The sequence below is a fragment of the Balaenoptera ricei genome, chromosome 19 (genome assembly GCF_028023285.1).
Source record: "Balaenoptera ricei isolate mBalRic1 chromosome 19, mBalRic1.hap2, whole genome shotgun sequence".
Taxonomy (NCBI): Eukaryota; Metazoa; Chordata; class Mammalia; order Artiodactyla; family Balaenopteridae; genus Balaenoptera; species Balaenoptera ricei.
Genome location: NC_082657.1, coordinates 43,440,810 through 43,458,098, shown reverse-complemented (window position 1 = coordinate 43,458,098; position 17,289 = coordinate 43,440,810). Strand labels below are relative to the sequence as shown.

Below are 17,289 nucleotides of genomic sequence, written 5' to 3'. Positions count from 1 at the left end.
TCCTAACTGAAATTGAGGCACATTAATAAGACAATCGACCAGCAAATAAAAGGGGGCCTTTAGCTATCATTTGGACATAATTATCCAAGTAAAAATTGAATGAGTGATTAGGCTCAGTAGCTGAGGCAACGTCTCTTAGACTAAAGCAGCTGTGCCTTTTAGATGCCCAAGGGTGACTGATGGCAGAGGAAAGCCTGCGTGTATCTCTGGGACCACATAAGGAGGCACGGGCAGGAGTTTCATAATGTCCTTCCCTGACTCACTGCAGGCAGGCCCTCTGGGGCTGGGCTGTGAGCACTTTAACCACAGCACTGGAGACACACCGGTGACTGTCCAACTACAGGACTCTTTCATCCAAACAGCAGGTTTCCCTGGCACGGGCTTGGGAAATTTTACACCTCAGTTAGATTGGCATCCTGAGTTTTCCTCTCTAATCAGCCTTCATTGCCAACCACAGGATGGCCATGACGATTAGACAAGATGGGGTGTGTGCTCTGCAGATGTGCAAGTCGCCTTCCCATACCCTAAACCTCCATCACTTGCTTTGGCAGCGTCTCCTCCATGAGGACAGTTAGGTGTTCCATAGTGCTTCCTGGTTCTTTCTCTGCATGTTTATTTTTCATGCAGCTGAAATAGAATCCAAAAAAGAGAACAGTCAAAGTAAAGTTGACTTGACTAAGTACTTACTATGAGTGAGACTTTGTGCTAAGGACTTTACAATAATTATCATATTGTTTCCCTAAGGCAATTACCATTATATTTACAGGTTGAAAGTTTACAAGTTTACAGATTGAAAACTAAGGCTTGTAGAGATTATCCTGCCCAAGTACAGCCAACTAGTAAGTCTAGAGCTAGGATTCAACCCAGATTGGTTTAACTATGAAGGAAGTATAAATGAGAAACCTCCAATAATCCACATGTTTACCCTCAAGTCTTAAGACAGTGGATGTTTCTTATTATTTTCTGGAGGCAATACAAAATACTACTGCACCTTAGAAGCCCTTGGATAAATATTAAATTATATTTGATTAAAACTTTGATCAAAAAACCTGTTGCCATGTCCCAACATTGAAGACTAGAATTCCATGCATGAGAGATCTGGTGCCTTCCTGTTACATAGAACATTCAACGCACTAGAACATTAGGGTCCCGAGCATTCCAGATAAGAGAGTTTTCTCTATAATAAACGTAATGTATGCAATTTGGAGATGAACTCACAGAATATGTTTTGAGAAATACTTGGAAGGTAGTGGTTACTGTATCTAATGATGAATGGTCTTCATTCTGTTCTTTCCTTTCCCTTCAGTTTCCATGTCCTGTCTGGTAAGGTGGGAGAGGTATAGAGGAGGAACGGTATTCATGCTTTATTTTTGCCTTTTATGTGTCTGCTCCCTTCGTGGGTGGGAGGGGAGATGGCACAGGATCCACAAATCCTGGTGACCGTAGAATGTGCCCTAATCCACTGATAGCCTCCTCTTCTACACTGGGCTTCCCATCTGATAAAGAAGAGACTTGGGTTAATCTGCTCTCAAGTCAAAAAGACCTTCTCTCGGTTGTGTCTGTTGCATCCACTGCAGTTCCCTTTTTTCTCAGGAAGGGATGGTGAAAAGGGATCACATGTCCATGTATCATTTCATTTTCTCAACACAAGTCTTCCAGGCTAGGGTTTCACCCAATTTATAGACAAGGAAACTGAGGCTCTGGACGTTTGAATGGCTCATCAAAAGCCATGTAGCCGGTGAGTGGTGGAGCTAAGCTTTAAGTCTAGGCATTTCGTACCCTGGCAGGAGTTGGGGTCTTGTAAGAGGCTACAGTTCTAAGCGGGGGACACCAGTGTAGACCACCCTTGAAGAAACTCTGCCCTGGGTGGAGGGAGCTGTCCAGTGGGACGTCTTGGCTTTGCCCACAACCTCTACCCCCTGCATCTTCAAGAGAAGAAGGCTGTTACTTGTATCACTCCAAATAAAATTTTACTTATTAAAAAAGCATACTTAGACTATAAATAAGGCAAAGAGGATTGAATGATTGAATGTTAACAAAATAAACCCCTTAGAAATAAATGAACGTCTCATATTGCGCTTCATTTTAGTTTCATGAGCTCCAAAATAGCACTTCAAGTGATTAATGTTTTCTTCATTAATTGTAAGTAAACCCAAGTAAAACCTTGCTCTTTCCTCTAACATGTTTTTTTAGAAGATTGAGGGTAGTTCATTTCTAAGAGTAACCTTTTGAAACCTGCTGTAGGCAATTCGAGGTGGTGGAGAGGGTATGCACTTTGGTGTCAGGCAGACCTGGGCTTGGATCTCGGTGCTATGACTTTCTAACCGTGTGGATCTGAAAGAATGAGCCTTAGTGTCACATTATGATGTGGAAATATTAATGTGAGCCTCACAGAATCATGGCGGTCTGTTACATTGTTGGCCCCCAATGAGCCAGGTCTCCTGGTATCCATGTGCTTTGAATCTAGGCTGTGTTTATGGCTTGTTTTAACCAATAGAATGTGGTAGAACTTCCAAGAATACTAAAGTGTAAGTTGTTAGTTTTTCTAAAATTGTGATTGTCAACAGGAACCAATTTTACTCCCCAAGGGACATTTGGCAATGTCTAGAGACTTTTTTTATTGTCCCAACTGGAAGAGTGCTACTGGCATCTGGTGAGTGGAGACCAGGGATGATGCCAAACATTTTACAATGCGCAGGACAGGTGTCTGCTGCCCCCTCCCCAGAAGAGAATGATCCAAACTCAATTGTCAGTAGTGCCAAGGTTGAGAAACCCTCCTCTAAAGGCTTAGACTGGGAACTGGCCCTAAGTCTCCATGCAAGAAAACCGGTTACCTTGCTGGAAAGACCATGTAAAGAGGCTACCTGGAATTGATGAGACCACAGTGAGAAGAAGAAGCCCTCAGACTCCCTGGAGAGAGACCCACCACAGCTTCCTCAGCAGCAGAATACAGCCAATGAGTGGTCATCAGCAGGACCGGCAGAAGAACTGCCCAGCTGAGCCCAGCCCATTCTGCAGAATCATGAGCAAAATGCAAATGTTTTGTTTGTTTCCGGCTAAGTTTTGAGATGGTTGTACATCAGTAGATAACTAAAACGATAGCACGTATTAAAGGAAACTATAGTGTTTCAACCAACGTCAGCGTCCTTAGGCAGGGGATACTGTGACACGTCACCCGGATTCCCTCTTCAGGACTCAGCTCGCATCCCCCGCAGCTGCTGGTAGTGTTGGTGGCTGACAGTTCACAGCCGAGTGCCTCTCTGGGATTTGCTTTCTGCTGAAGACAGTCGCCTCATCCAAGCTCAGAATGCCTTCCCTGGGGCAGCCTGCATCAGAGGACTGGTCCATGTGAGGGAAGAAAGTCCTGGAGCCCTTGCCTTAAAGCAGGACAACAGTAAAGTGTCATCTCAGCACTAGTGCTCCCCGGGGCCATTGCTGAGATGGCAACTGCTAAACCCCTCCCTCGGCCAGCTCCAGCTTCTGTCACCTCCTCCAGGTCTTAATCTTGAGAAAATTCCCCCAGGAATCTCCTGTATGCAGATCTCGGTCTCAGAGTCTCTTCCCGAGAAACCTGACTTGGAATACCTTCTTTCTCCCTGTCTTCCTCCCATCTAGAAGTTTTTGCCTTAAGACCCTCAGGACAGAAGGTAGTTTGGCCAAGAGCATGTCCTGGGATGCTGAATCAAGCCATAGTCCCTGCTCCATCACTGGCTTTTCGGTCTCTGTTAAGTTTCAGTTGTCTTGACAACAAAGAAAGAAGCAAAAAGCCATGCCCTGAATGTGACGAGAGATTCGAAAGTTTAACTGTAACTCTGGGAAACTTATAAATAGCAAAGAAACACAGGGAAACATATTAATCTTCACCAGAAATGCAAGAAGTGCAAATTAAATCCACCTTGAGATACCATTTTACACTGACTAAATTAGCAGAACAAAGTAAAAATAAATTCAAATACACATTGCTGGTGACATTATGGTGAATATTGGGTCCTCTTAATCTGCCAGTTTAAATATAAATTTCTCCACACTAGGAGAAAGCAATATGGCATTACACAGTGGAAACTGTAAATATGCCCTTGCCCTCTGGCCCATTAATAAGAATGTATCTGAATAAATTTGTTTAAGAGAGGCTTGGGGATTTAAATTCTCATCTCTTAAATTTCACCAGGCTGAAAAACAAATGTAGTGTAAATAAATATGTGCTGGATAACAAGAAGCTAGAACATAGAATTGGAAGATTGGGAGATATATATTATATAAGAAAAAAAAGACTAGTATTGAACACATGGCAATGTTTCTCAAAGCGTAGTCTCCTGACTACCAGTATCCAAACTGCCCGGGGTTTTATTAAAAAGTACGATCCTGAGCCTGACCCCAAATCTCAAGTAGCGGAGTTTATTGTGAATTGGGCCTGGGGACCTGCATTTTGAGTAAATTTTCCAGGTGTCCTTGTGCCTCCCAAGTATGACAGTTCTGCATTGAAGCCATCCCTGTATGCCTTTTTGAGGGGGTAGAATTGGGAGGGACATTACCTTTTTCAAATTTGCTGTAGTTATTTTGTTTTTATAATTGTTAAGAGGAAAAAAATGTAATTTTCCTTGAGCACTCTGGAGAGAAGTCATTTTAATTATAGGTGTCTTAATAGTTCCTCATTAAGGGGCATAGCTTAACCTCATCCACGGGGGTAGGTTAAGTATCAAGAGAGAAAAGTCTTGCACTGAGAAAGGGCATTCTTATCATTATTAATCTTCCTAGTAATAGATACGTATGATATATTTAAGAATCTTCCATTATTAACCATTCCCAAGTCCCCTTGGGTTCTGTGTCAAGCACACTCTTGGCTCCCAGCTTGGGAGGTTGGGATGGCTTCAAAGTGGTTGGAGCTCTGTCACTGGGTTTAGGGAGAGCTGTTCTGAAGGTTGAAGCAGAGACATTAAATCCCAAAGCTTAAAAATACTGTGCCCTTTGATCTGGAGAGAGGAAGAACACCCGTGAGACAAGCATGCCACAGAGTGGAATTGGGAAGATGGGCAGAAACATTAGATTTTGACCATGCCCGGCCCCCCCTTGCCTTGTGGTGTCATTAGCACAAACTGAGCTAGCTGTCGTAAAACTAACATATATTCTGTCTCAAGAGCTTATTTTAACGACTGTATAACTAACTCTGTGCTAATCTAGCAGACTTTCTGGTCTAAAATTTAAGGAAAAAATGTCTGGCTTTATCAGAAACATCTTTTTTTTTTTGGTTGGTGGTTCTGCATGTGAAAGATGTTAAATTTATTTCATGTTATTCTGGTCTACAGATTTGAAGAATTGAAGAAATATGTATTTCCATAGCAGGCTTAATTATATGAAGTGCTCATTTGACTTTCACTGTATATTTTTAAAATTAATTTTTATTAGAGTATAGTTGATTTACAGTGTTGTGTTAGTTTCTGCTGTACAACAAAGTGAATCAGTTATACATATACATATATCCACTCTTTTTTAGATTCTTTTCCCATATAGGCCATTACAGAGTATTGAGTAGAGTTCCCTGTGCTATACACTAGGTCCTTATTAGTTACCTATTTTATATATAGTAGTGTGTATACGTCAATCCCAATCTCCTAATTTCTCCCTCCCCCACTTTCCCCCTTGGTACATCTTTAAGCTCTGTATCAGAGGGATATCGGTCAGGGAGATTTTTCAAAGGTGAGACCTCAATGCTAGTTTATGTTCTCTCATATAGAGCCCTGTTATTGATTGGAGGGATTGAAAGAGGATTTGAATGCAGGTACTACTCATGTGTGCATGCGCGTGCACGCACACACACACACACACACACACACACGACTCAAAAGGACAAATAACGAATACAGTGAAGAAATGTTACGAGGTTATGGAAAGCAAACAGTGATGTTGATGAAGTCAAGTGAGAGAGGCAGAAACTTCCCTTTCCATCTCTGTCATGTCTAAAGAAGATGAAACAAATGTCTATGCTTGGTTATATGTGAGCTGGGACCAGGTCACTAGGGAACCAAATGGCTATAGGGACTTTGACTTCAAATGAAGTTGTGTAAACCTTGGCGTCCAGAGAAGTCTCAAAGGTTTTGCTTTTTCTAACAAAAGAAATAGTGATTATAGAAGGACATTCCTCTTAAGACTGATTCCTATGACTAAGATTTCATCAAGTGGATTAAGGATAAGCATGGATAGAAAAGGGCGTTCAATTCAATCTCAAGCTTTATTTTCTTTAAATCTTGCCCTATTTATATTAGCATTTAAGCAGTACATCAAGAACTGCTAGTTAAGATAGCTATGGTTAAATGTCCTAACTAAAATTACCATTTGACTTTACTGGGGTATAGTTGCTTTACAATGTTGTATTAGTTTCTGCTGTACAGCAAAGTGGATCAGTTGCCAGATACCATTTTACTTTAATATTAAACTATTTGTTTGATTGAAAAAACTCAAAAAACTCATTCCTTAATCTCTGGTAAAATGTGTGTCTTATAATTTAGACCATGGATCTCATAAGGGAGACCCTTTTACCCATCTGAAAAAACAAAAATAGAATGACAGTAATCATGTTACAACAGTGCTAAACTCTTCAGGTTATTTAGCTCTAGGTACATGTGAGTATGTCTCTTCTTCCTTCTTCTAAAAGAACTCAAGATTACTTGTAAGTATAGATTACTATAATACAGTATTTTGATAACATAAAAATCTAACTGAATATTAACATCAGTTAAAACTAGGGGTGGGGACTTCCCTGGTGGCGCAGTGGTTAAGAATCCGCCTGCCAATACAGGGGACATGGGTTTGATCCCTGGTCCGGGAAGATCCCACATGCCACGGAGCAGCTAAGCCCGTGCGCCACAACTACTAAGCCTGTGCTCTAGAGCCCACATGCCACAACTACTGAAGCCCACGCGCCTAGAGCCCGTGCTCCGCAACAAGAGAAGCCACTGCAGTGAGAAGCCCATGCACTGCAACAAAAAGTAGCCCCTGCTTGCTGCAACTAGAGAAAGCCCGTGCGCAGCAACAGACCCAACGCAGCCGAAAATAAATAATAAATAAATTTTAAAAAAATAGAAAAAAAACTCGGAGTGTATGATGATCATCTATTGCATTTGTTTTCATATTTAGCTATATGCTTGAAATATTTTCTTTCTAAAAGCAAACACATAAGCAGAAAAATTATCTGGACAATATATAAATATATGGTAGATGTGTGTGTATATATGTATGTGGGTATGTCACAGGTAGTAGGCAGAGTGTTTGTTTTTTAGGGATCAGCACATTTTTTTTGTGGAGGACCAGCTAGTTAATATTTTCAGCATGGCGGGCCATGCAGTGGTCTCTGTTGCGTCTACTCAACTCTGCCATTATAGCACAAAAGCATCCATAGATAATACATTAATGATTGGATGTGGTTGTGGTCCAATAAAACTTTATTTACAAAAACAGATGGTGGGCCAGAATCAGTTGTAGTTTGCCAATCTGGTTTAGAGAGTAGACCAGGCATAGTGGGTATCATTAGAACTGTCTTTTCACACACACCATTTCATTTAAGGAGAACCCAAGGCCCAGAGCGATGAAGTGACTAACCCCAAGACACACAGCAAAGGCAGAGTCAAAACCAGCTTTCGATAGTGTTCTCTTGATCCCTGTAACACAGAGTGGAAACCAAAGTGGCAGCTCCCTCCTTAGGCAGAGTGGAGGGGGCTGGAGGAGGGAGTGGAGGGGCAGAAGAGAGTGACAGTGCATACAGGGGTGCCCCCCAAATCTCTTCTCCCTGATGATCACTGGGGCTTGTCTGTGTTTTGCCCATGTTTTCATGTTTGGTTTTTAATGGCGGAAGAACCACCAAGCAGGGAGGCTTGGACCTGCCACCCACTTAGCTCTGTGGCCTTGAAGCAAGTCACTGCCCCTCTCTGGTCTTCATTTTCTTTAGCCTGTAAAACAAGGGGCTTGTCTTGATGATCTTGAACTCCCATTCTGTTCTTGTGAGTCTTCTCATTCTTCAAGTGTATTCCTTTCAGTTCAGCATCTCCACCATCAATCCACGATGATTCCCGAGTTGGCTGAGACTTACTCGGGCCTTGGGTGCAGAGAGGCCCTAAGTTGGTAGCACCCCCCCGCCGGGTGTCACCTGATTACATGTTCCTTTGCTCACTTCCCTCAGAGCATCCCAGGAACCCTGATGACCTCATTGCTTCTTGGGCCCAGAGCTGATTACTATAATAAAGGTACCCACCTGCCCACAAAGCCTTTCTGATTTTGGCTCTGAACTGCTGAGCTGGGCGTTTTACCAACTCAGTAGTCTTGCTTATAGATTTATCTGTCCCTTTAGAATCTCCATTTCTCTCTGAACTTCTTCACAGTAAGCAGTTTTATAACAAACCGGGCCCTGGTTTCAGCATACGCTGGGCCAGGTGAGATGAGGCCCTCCTGTGGACTTGTTGTGGGTGCCTGTGTTATTGCCACTCGTCCGTATATTTTTGCCAAGGACTCAAATTTTCCTTTCTCCACTCCAGGACTTGCATCCACTTAAGTTAATTTTAGTTAAACTCTAGTTCAGTTTTCCTTCTAGAAAATATGGTGTAGGAAATGGAGTACTGGACTGAATCTAGAGACCTGGGTTCAAATCCCAATGGCATCACAACTTAGATGGATGACTTGGACAAGTCCTGTAACCTCTCCCAGCTGCCCAGGCACTGAGTGTTACTGAATACTCTCCAGGTGGTTCTAAAGAGCAACCAGGCTTGAGAGCCACAGGTTTTAATCGTCTGAATGATCTAATTGATATAAATGCATATTTCAAAAAGGCCTTATCAATGTGTTGTGCTATTATTTTTGTTTATTTCTGTTTAAAAGAGAGATACCAAAATCCTGTACGAATAAATCCCCAAGAGAAATAAAATGACTAAGTGAATAAAATTAGGCAGTGTGATATTGTGATTTATAATAAGAAATATATTTTTGGTGTTTGTTCTGTTTCTGGCTCAAAGCTCCCTAAACCCTTGGAAGAACAGTGGGAGTATCTTTTGTTGTAATATGTGGTCTCTTGTCCTTTGTTCCTGAAATGGCTGCAGAGTCATAAAGGTGAAATGGGTATCTTGTTATTCATAACAATTCCCTTTCAACCACACCTAGGTTTTGTTAATGAGGTGACTTCCATAAATCCCCTAAAGCTGGGGGGAGATCATTGGCAGCCCAAAGCTGGTTGCTGGGGGAGCCAACCATGTGATTAGAGGGTTGGAACTTCCAGTCTTGCCCCCCGGATCTCCCGGGAGGGGAAAGAGGCTGGAGATTGACGTCCATCACCTGTGTCCAGTGATGTAATCAATCATGCCTGTGTAATGAAGCTTCTATATAAAATGAAGCTTCTATATAAAACAAAAGGATGGGTTTGGAGAGTTTCTGGGTGGTGAACAGGTGGAGATTCCGGGAGGGAGGCAGGCTGGAGAGGGCACGGAAGCTAAGTGCCCTTCCCACGTACCTTGCCCTATGCATCTCTTCCATCTGCCTGTTCCTGAGTTCTGTCTTTCTATAATAAACCTGTAATCTAGTAAGTAAATGTTTCTCTGAGTCCTGTGAGCTGCTGTAGCATATTAACCAAACCCTAGGAGGGGGCGGTCATTGGAACCTCCTCTCGATAGCTGGTCAGTCAGAAGAACAGATGACAACTTGGGCTTATGACTGTCATCTGAAGGGGGTGGGGGCAGTCTTGTAGGACTGATACTGTTTCCAAGTAGATGGTGTCAGAATTAAGTTGTAGGACACCCAGCTGGTGTTGGAGGATTGGTCTCAGAATCTTAGGCAGTTCTTTGAGGTTTTCTTTGAGATACACAACCTTTCTAGATTAAAGTTAGGGTCAAGTAATTTAACCACCCAACAGCCCCATGGGACTGGATTGAATGTGCTGCCAATTTGTTTAATCCTGTGGAAACTCTGAGAGGTGAGGTTGGTGGCCCTGTTTTTCAAAGTGAAGCAAGTAAAGCTTGGAAGGGCAAACCACTGTAAGGACGTTCCCATCACTGGGAGTGGAAGCGATGGGACCAAACGTCAGAGTCAAGGGCTCTTTGCGTTAGATCTTAGCTGCTTCCTGATCCTACCACATAGAGCTTAAAACCCCATGCTTTCAAATTGCAGATGACAAGCGAATAATACTAATGATGGCAGCAATATGACATTATCATCTTATGTCAAGTCTTCAAGATGCTTTCATGTCTTTTGTATTTTAGAGAATCATCGTATTGAAATCACAACCTCAGATGGCTACTATGAGTCCGCCCTCAATCTAAAGGTAGGTAGAGTTTTACAAGTCCTAACAGGTATTCTCCTAGGGAATGAATGCTATGAACACCTAGCTGGTAAGTTCTCAGGCACTCCCATTGTTACCCTGCACAATGCCAAGGGGGAGGCTGGGTCCCTGGCTGCTCAAGACACCACCAGGGAAAACATAAATTTACCAAGTGACCCAGCAAATCCACTCCCGGGTGCCTACCCAAGAGAGATGAAAACACTGCTCCACAAAAGCTTATGCCAAAGCTCATAGCAGTACCATTCATGATTGCCAAAAAGTGGAAACAGCACAAGTGTCCTTCAACAGATGAACAGGTAAACAAAATATGGAATTGCCCGCACAAGAGAATATTATTTAGTTATAACAAGGAATGAAGTACTGATACATGCTACAGCATGGACGAATCTGAAAAAACATTATGCTAGTTGAAAGCTGCCAAATACAGAACACTGCATAATAGATCATTCCCTTTATATGAAATGCCCAGAAAAGGCAAATCTGTAGAGACAGAAAGCCAATCAGTGGTTGCCTGGGGCTAGGAGGTGGAAATGGGGATTAACTACAAATGAGCACAAGTATCTTCTTGAGCTGATAGAAAAGTTCTAAAATGGAATTGTAGTCGTGGTTGCACCCTATGTAAGTTAATTAGAAAATAAATCATTGAATTGCACACTTAAAATGAGGAAACATTATGATATATAGATTTTACTTCACTAAAGTTGTTTCTGCTTGTTCATTTTTTTTAGGAGCCCATGAGGAGTATAACAGCAAAGTCGGTGTGGTTCAGACTTTGACTTCTTCTTTTTCACCAAGACTTTACGGCAGAATGTGGGAGGAAATCGAGCCCATGGGGAGTTGCCCCGGAAATTAGATTCAAGAGACATGTTCAAACCAATTTGCAGTCTATAAATTTATATGAAGAAACTGATCTTCCCAGGAACAAGGAGGCTCATGTTGCCCCACCAGGGCTTCGACTTTCTGCGCTGAATAACCAGGAACCCACTTTCTGGGTGTGCCTGGGTAAGAACATTGGGTGATGGATGGTGTCAAGGATGTTGCACAACAGCCGCTCAGGTGGCCTGTGAACCAAACCAGCCACTTACTGGCGATGCTGTTTATGGACCAGTTTGCTCATGTTTCTCAGATCCAGTGACCCTCCGCCTGGATGTTGCAGGTGAGTCATTGTCAAGTCTGTTCCTCTCTTCTCCCCTTTGCCACGTTCCACTCAGACAGTTATCGTTCTGTTCGAGCAGTCTTTCCCCAGCCAGGCCACCGTGCAGTATTTTAGGTCTCTTCATTCTTCTGTATGATGACATTCCGTATCTGTCTTCTTGAAACTTTGGTGTGGTTATGCAGACCCCCCTTCCTGAGGGTAAGATGTGCCTACAGGTGGCCAATGCTCCCAGGACCCCTCAAAGGCCCTTGTCTAGATTCTGGAGCTGCCTGCCACTCCTGCGGGCAAGGTAGAGCACTTACTGGCTGAGTTCATTGGCTTGAACCTCATAAACTTCCTATTCTCTTAATACATATGGAACAAACCACTGCCTGTTCTCAAGTGGATCTAGTATTGGAACGTTGTAGCTTTCTCCCTTTGCATGAAACCCAGATCCCTCCAGCTTACTCCTGCTCCTTCCTCATGGACTTGGATACAAAGGGTCATCAGTGTGCTGCAGTTTCTATCAGTTGTGGGTGGGCCAGCCTGACCTGTGTATGTCCTATCATCACATACCTGTGTATGTCACATCAGCCTGACCTGTGTATGTCACATCACATACCTGTGTATGTCACATCAGCCTGACCTGTGTATGTCCCATCATCACATACCTGTGTATGTCACATCAGCCTGACCTGTGTATGTCCCATCATCACATACCTGTGCATGTCACATCAGCCTGACCTGTGTATGTCACATCACATACCTGTGTATGTCACATCAGCCTGACCTGTGTATGTCACATCACATACCTGTGTATGTCACATCAGCCTGACCTGTGTATGTCACATCACATACCTGTGTATGTTCTGCCTCTCTCATCTCCTTGAACTGCAGTTGACTCAGATTAGGATGCTTGATGCTGGCAGGGCTGTCTGCATGTTTCCAAAATAATTAGTGAGCTTTGGCTGTTTCTTGGGAAGGGTCTGCCAGTGGGCTGTTCCCCAGCTCCAGCCCTGATCCCAACCCTTACTTGATCCATAGTTCTAACAGTAACCCTAGTCATAGAATTGGGTGAACCCCTATCTCAAATGCGATAAGAATTCAAAACACTTAGCATGATGGCTGACACAATTTCATTGCTAATATATTGTTTCACCTTTAGCCACATCCACTGTTTTATCCTAACCCTCATGGTGTTAATCCAACCTTCAGATTTAATCAAAAGTCCCTTCCATTTGTTGAATGCTGAGCATCTCCCATGTCAGAATATCTCTCGTCTATCTTCAATCAATTTATCTATAGATTTATGACCTATAAATCTCCAACATCAATTTTTTCATTAGCTGTTTACCTATCTTCCATCATCTGCCTACCTATATCAAATCCAGGGTTTTTCAGTATCAGCACCATTGACATTTTGGGCTGGATGATTCTTAGGGGTATGTCCTGTGTTTGTAGGGCGTGTAGCAGAATATTGAACCTCTAGTCACTAGATTTTGGTCTCCTCGTCCAAGTCGTGTTATGGCCGTCAAAAATGTCTCCAAGCAATGCCAGATGTCCCCTTGGAGGAGGGGAACAAAAACGATCTAATCTATTAGATAACGTCCATTATTTTTTACTGTTTCTTTCAAGAAGGTACAACATAGACACTCTTCTCATTTTACAGATGAAAAAATTGAGGCTGAGAATTTAGGTGACTTATACAAGATTACATAAGTATTAAGTGATGGATCTGGGTTATAAAATTAGATTTGCCTTATTTTAAAACATCCATGTTATCTCTCTCACACTAGACTATTTTAACTTAAATATAATGCTACCCATTTGATCCTCAGTGCCATTATTCTCCTTTATTCTCAATTTAAAGTCATCCTCGAATTTAAATCTGACTCTCAAGCCCAAACATATGTGAACGTATCTACACCCCAAACCTTCATTCTAATCCTGTCCTCGACTCAAGGTGTAACCCTATTTCCGACCCCAAGTCTTAACCGTACACTTGCTTTCTAAATCTTGTTTCCCATCATCCCAGACAATGAGAGTGTTTACTACAAGAGAGCGCTCCAGCGTCAGCGAACCCAGCAGAAGTGGACAAGCTCATTTGCAGCCAGGGACATGTATACTGTTCCGTTCTAAGGAAGAAGGATGCAAATGGCCCCTTCTCCGCTGCTCCGCTGAGTTAGTGTGCATATAGACCCTGGTCTGCCACAGACCCCCTGAGGTTGGGATATTTGGAAATTCCCAATAATAGAAAGCTTCTATTTGCCCTCTTCAGTGACATGCTAGAGCTTATAAATGTAACTTTTGAAAAACTGAGCAAATGAAGAAAGGGGTTTTTAACTGATCAGTTGGCTTCTCGACCCTGATATACTGGTTCAGCTTCTACCCAGCGGTTTTGATTTCTTCCCTGATACTCCGAGGCCCATTAGATGGCTGACAGCTTCTGGCCTCCATGTCCAGAATGCAAACAGGGAGAGACGTCATTTTATAGCAGTTAACAGTGATGCTTGGAAGAGATGGCAACAAGCTGAAAAAAATTAATTGAAAATTTAACCTTCAAATAAAAATACTTAGACCTTAGGCTTCCATTTGTAAGCAGCTTATGCTGTCTGTGCACATTCTGTTGTATTATTTAAGTATTTTCTACACCATTTCTGATTAATACAGCAGCACTATTTTCCAGTCCAGTCTCCTTAATAAATATATGTGTCAAATATCCGTTTCCTCCCCTGAATGCAAAGGCTTTTAATTCCCCTTGTTTGCATGTGCTAACTGGTTGTGTAATGAGATTAACAATTCTGTCTTTTTCTTTCTGCAGATTTTATAAGAAAAGCCAGTGGGTTCCCAGACAAAGTTAAAAAGGTACCTTCTTTAATTTTGCATATTGTTAGCTACAATCCAGTTGCTAATGTTTGTTTTATTTCCATCTGTCAAAAGCAATGCCAAAATATGTTGTGTTTGCCTTGAGTTGGCTCAATTAATCCTCCTCTGGAAACAGTTCTGTCATTTCATGTTTGGTTAAGGCCCTGATTCAGTAGCCACCAAATGGGGGTCATCTCTGCCAACAGCAGCCAGTGCACATTTAATACAACTTTCTGGGAAATATCTGTTTGACAAAAGGGAAAGGTGGGGTAGCACCCTTATAGGAATGTCAATTTGAAGCCAACCCCATCTCTCCCTTGGGTACACATATTGTATCCTGGCTTGATCCTGTAAACCAGTTCCTGTGGAGCTAAAAGAACCCAGCTAATGGATCACACTGAGAGAGTGGCTTTGTGGGGTCTCAACATGGGGCACACTGCCCCGCCCCGCCTCACCGGCCCCCAAAGTGCAGCCTCCATGTAAGTCTGATGATGGTATATTAGTCTGCTAGGGCTGCCATAACAAAATACTGCAGACTGGGAGGCTTAAACAACAGACGTTTATTTTCTCAAGGTTCTGGAGGCTGGAAGTGCAAGATCATGGTGTCAGCAGGGTCAATTTCTTCTGAGACCTCTTTCCTTGGCTTGTAGATGTGGCCTGTGTCTTCACATGGGCTTCCCTCTGTGTTAGTGACTTGTCCGTGTCAAAATTTCCTCTTTTTACAAGGACACCCGTCATGCTGGAATGGGCCCACCATAATGACCTCATTTTAATTTAATGACCTCTTTAAAGACCCTGTGTCCAAATATAGTCACATCCTGATATACTTGAGGTTAGGACTGCAATATATGAATTTTGGAGGGACGCAATTCAGCCCACAACAGATGGTAACCAGAAAAAAACAATATGATGAGGTAAGAAGGGAAAGATCTTAGGCCAAAAACTATAAAAGCAGTCACTCTGTAGCTCTCTCTCTTTCTCTCCCCTCTCATGCTTCTTGCTTCTTCTTTATCTCTGAATAAAAGCTCTAGCCATTATCCCTGTGCAGTCAGCATATTTTAGAGAAGGTAGGCTTTTGAATCAGCATGTTCTGAGTTCAAATCCTGACTTGACCTCTTATTAGCTGTATGGCCAAGGGCAAGTTGTTTAAATTCAGACTCTCAGCTTCCTCTCCTTGAAATGGGGTTAATAACTAATCCAGCTGATTTTGTTTCCTAAGGATAATAAGGTACTGTATTTGAAAGCCGGTGGCACGCCAAGGTTGGGTAAATGGGAGTGGTCTGCCCTGAGTGCAGGTAGTAGGGGGGTGTGTTGTGGCTAGAAGATTTTAAAGTAATATTACATAAAGTAATAAAGTAATTACATAAAGTATTAAAGTATTACATAAAGTAATAAAGTAATAACATAATTGTACAGTGTCTGTAGTAAAATACTCTTCCCCCTCAGGGAAGATGCCGCCCCCTGCTGACCCACCCTCCCTTGTCTGGAGTAGGGGAGAACTATCTCTATGTACTGCGTATTAAATTCATGTGTCCACCCTCACCCTTCCCCCGCCACACTTGTGTCTTGAATTTAGTCATTCTCAGGGCAGCTTAACCAAAGGTATTTCACATGACTGCACATCTTATTTTTTATTCATTTTAACTCAGAAATTGCCAAACCTCAGAGCTAAATTATATATGATGGAGGAGAGTCATCATTTCTTGTTGTTTGGAAAAGAGGAGGCCTAGCTGTCTCTGGTTAGAGCCTTCCTCTTCGTTCCCGAATATCTTCAATTCTTTCATCCAGCTTCCAGGACTGGGTCCTCTCAGAAAACATCTTGACATGAGTCAGGAGTTAAAATACACAATAACTCACCACAGGAGAAGTGTGTGTGGCTGGGGCCATCCCTTTTATGACTTCAGACCCCTTTCTGAAGTGGTACCTGATCCCCTGGCATCTTTATATGAGGTAGCCCCTTATGTGATCGCTATACTGTATAAGTAGCTATTTTATGTAAACAGAAGAATAGAGAGTTGGTTGGTTGTGCTAAAAAAAAATAGCAACATAAAACAGAATTCTGAACGCTACATTTCTTTTTTTCAATGGATGATATCTGTCTTCATACAATATCAAAAAGTCTAAACCCTTAGCATGAATCATTAAACATTTCCAGAGAGTATTTCACATGGGGATTACGCAAAGCAACTTGTTCAGTCTAGATCTCCAAAGGTGGAGGAAATAGATGATGGTGTGTACATTGCATGGGGAATCTTGAAGTAATTAAAACGATGGCTTTGAAGCCCATTTAATAAATGGAGCTATTTGATCATATGTTCAGTGAACAAAAAGAAGCAAAATGCCATATAATACATACTGAAAGGTTTAACAACAAAAAGTAAACAACACCAATTATGTCTAAAAATATGTAGAACTTGGCACACACTCACACAGGAAGGCCTTGGAAAGAGCCCTTTTCTGTGAAGCGAGTGGCAGGTGTTGAATCTGCTGTGTCTACATTGGGTGTCAGAATCTTAAACCTGTATCCCATAGGTTTGGGCCTGCCTTGGATTTCTATAATGAACAGTACAGGTTGTATGGAATCTGAGGGTGATGGGTGGGATCTAATTTAGGATTTAACAATGGCACTCAACAGATGGGTCAGCATGGTTGAACCCAATCTGAAATGAAAACGTCATAGAGATTTCTAGATGGCTGGCATGCCCATAATTCAGATAACCTTTGAATATTTCAAAGCAGCACCTTAATAAAAAGCTGCAACTTCTTATTAGTAACACACAGTAAAAGGTCTAGCCTGTATTTACTAGGAGAATTATCTTTTTGCTCAGATGGCTCATTTTTGCCAGCCAAGTTCTCTCCTCACACCCTTCTGGACACATAATAGTTTTGCCCTAAGGTAACATTTCCATGGGTCAGGCCCGTAATTGTGAGCTGCAGCATTGTCCAGTTTCTGTTGCTAGAAACTGTCAAATTGGTA

The 17,289-nt window shown here is 42.3% G+C and overlaps 1 long non-coding RNA gene across 3 annotated transcripts in view; it reads left to right on the top strand.

Annotated features, from left to right (window-relative positions):
* Positions 1 to 17,289, top strand: part of LOC132353424 (uncharacterized) — a 600,229-nt gene that overhangs the window by 376,628 nt on the left and 206,312 nt on the right. For 2 of the 3 annotated variants that reach the window (XR_009499023.1, XR_009499024.1), the window contains exons 6-8: positions 10,233 to 10,294; positions 11,041 to 11,468; positions 14,269 to 14,312. This is a non-coding gene — a long non-coding RNA (uncharacterized LOC132353424). The remainder of the gene's footprint in view (positions 1 to 10,232; positions 10,295 to 11,040; positions 11,469 to 14,268; positions 14,313 to 17,289) is intronic. The other variant, XR_009499025.1, reaches the window with a different exon arrangement.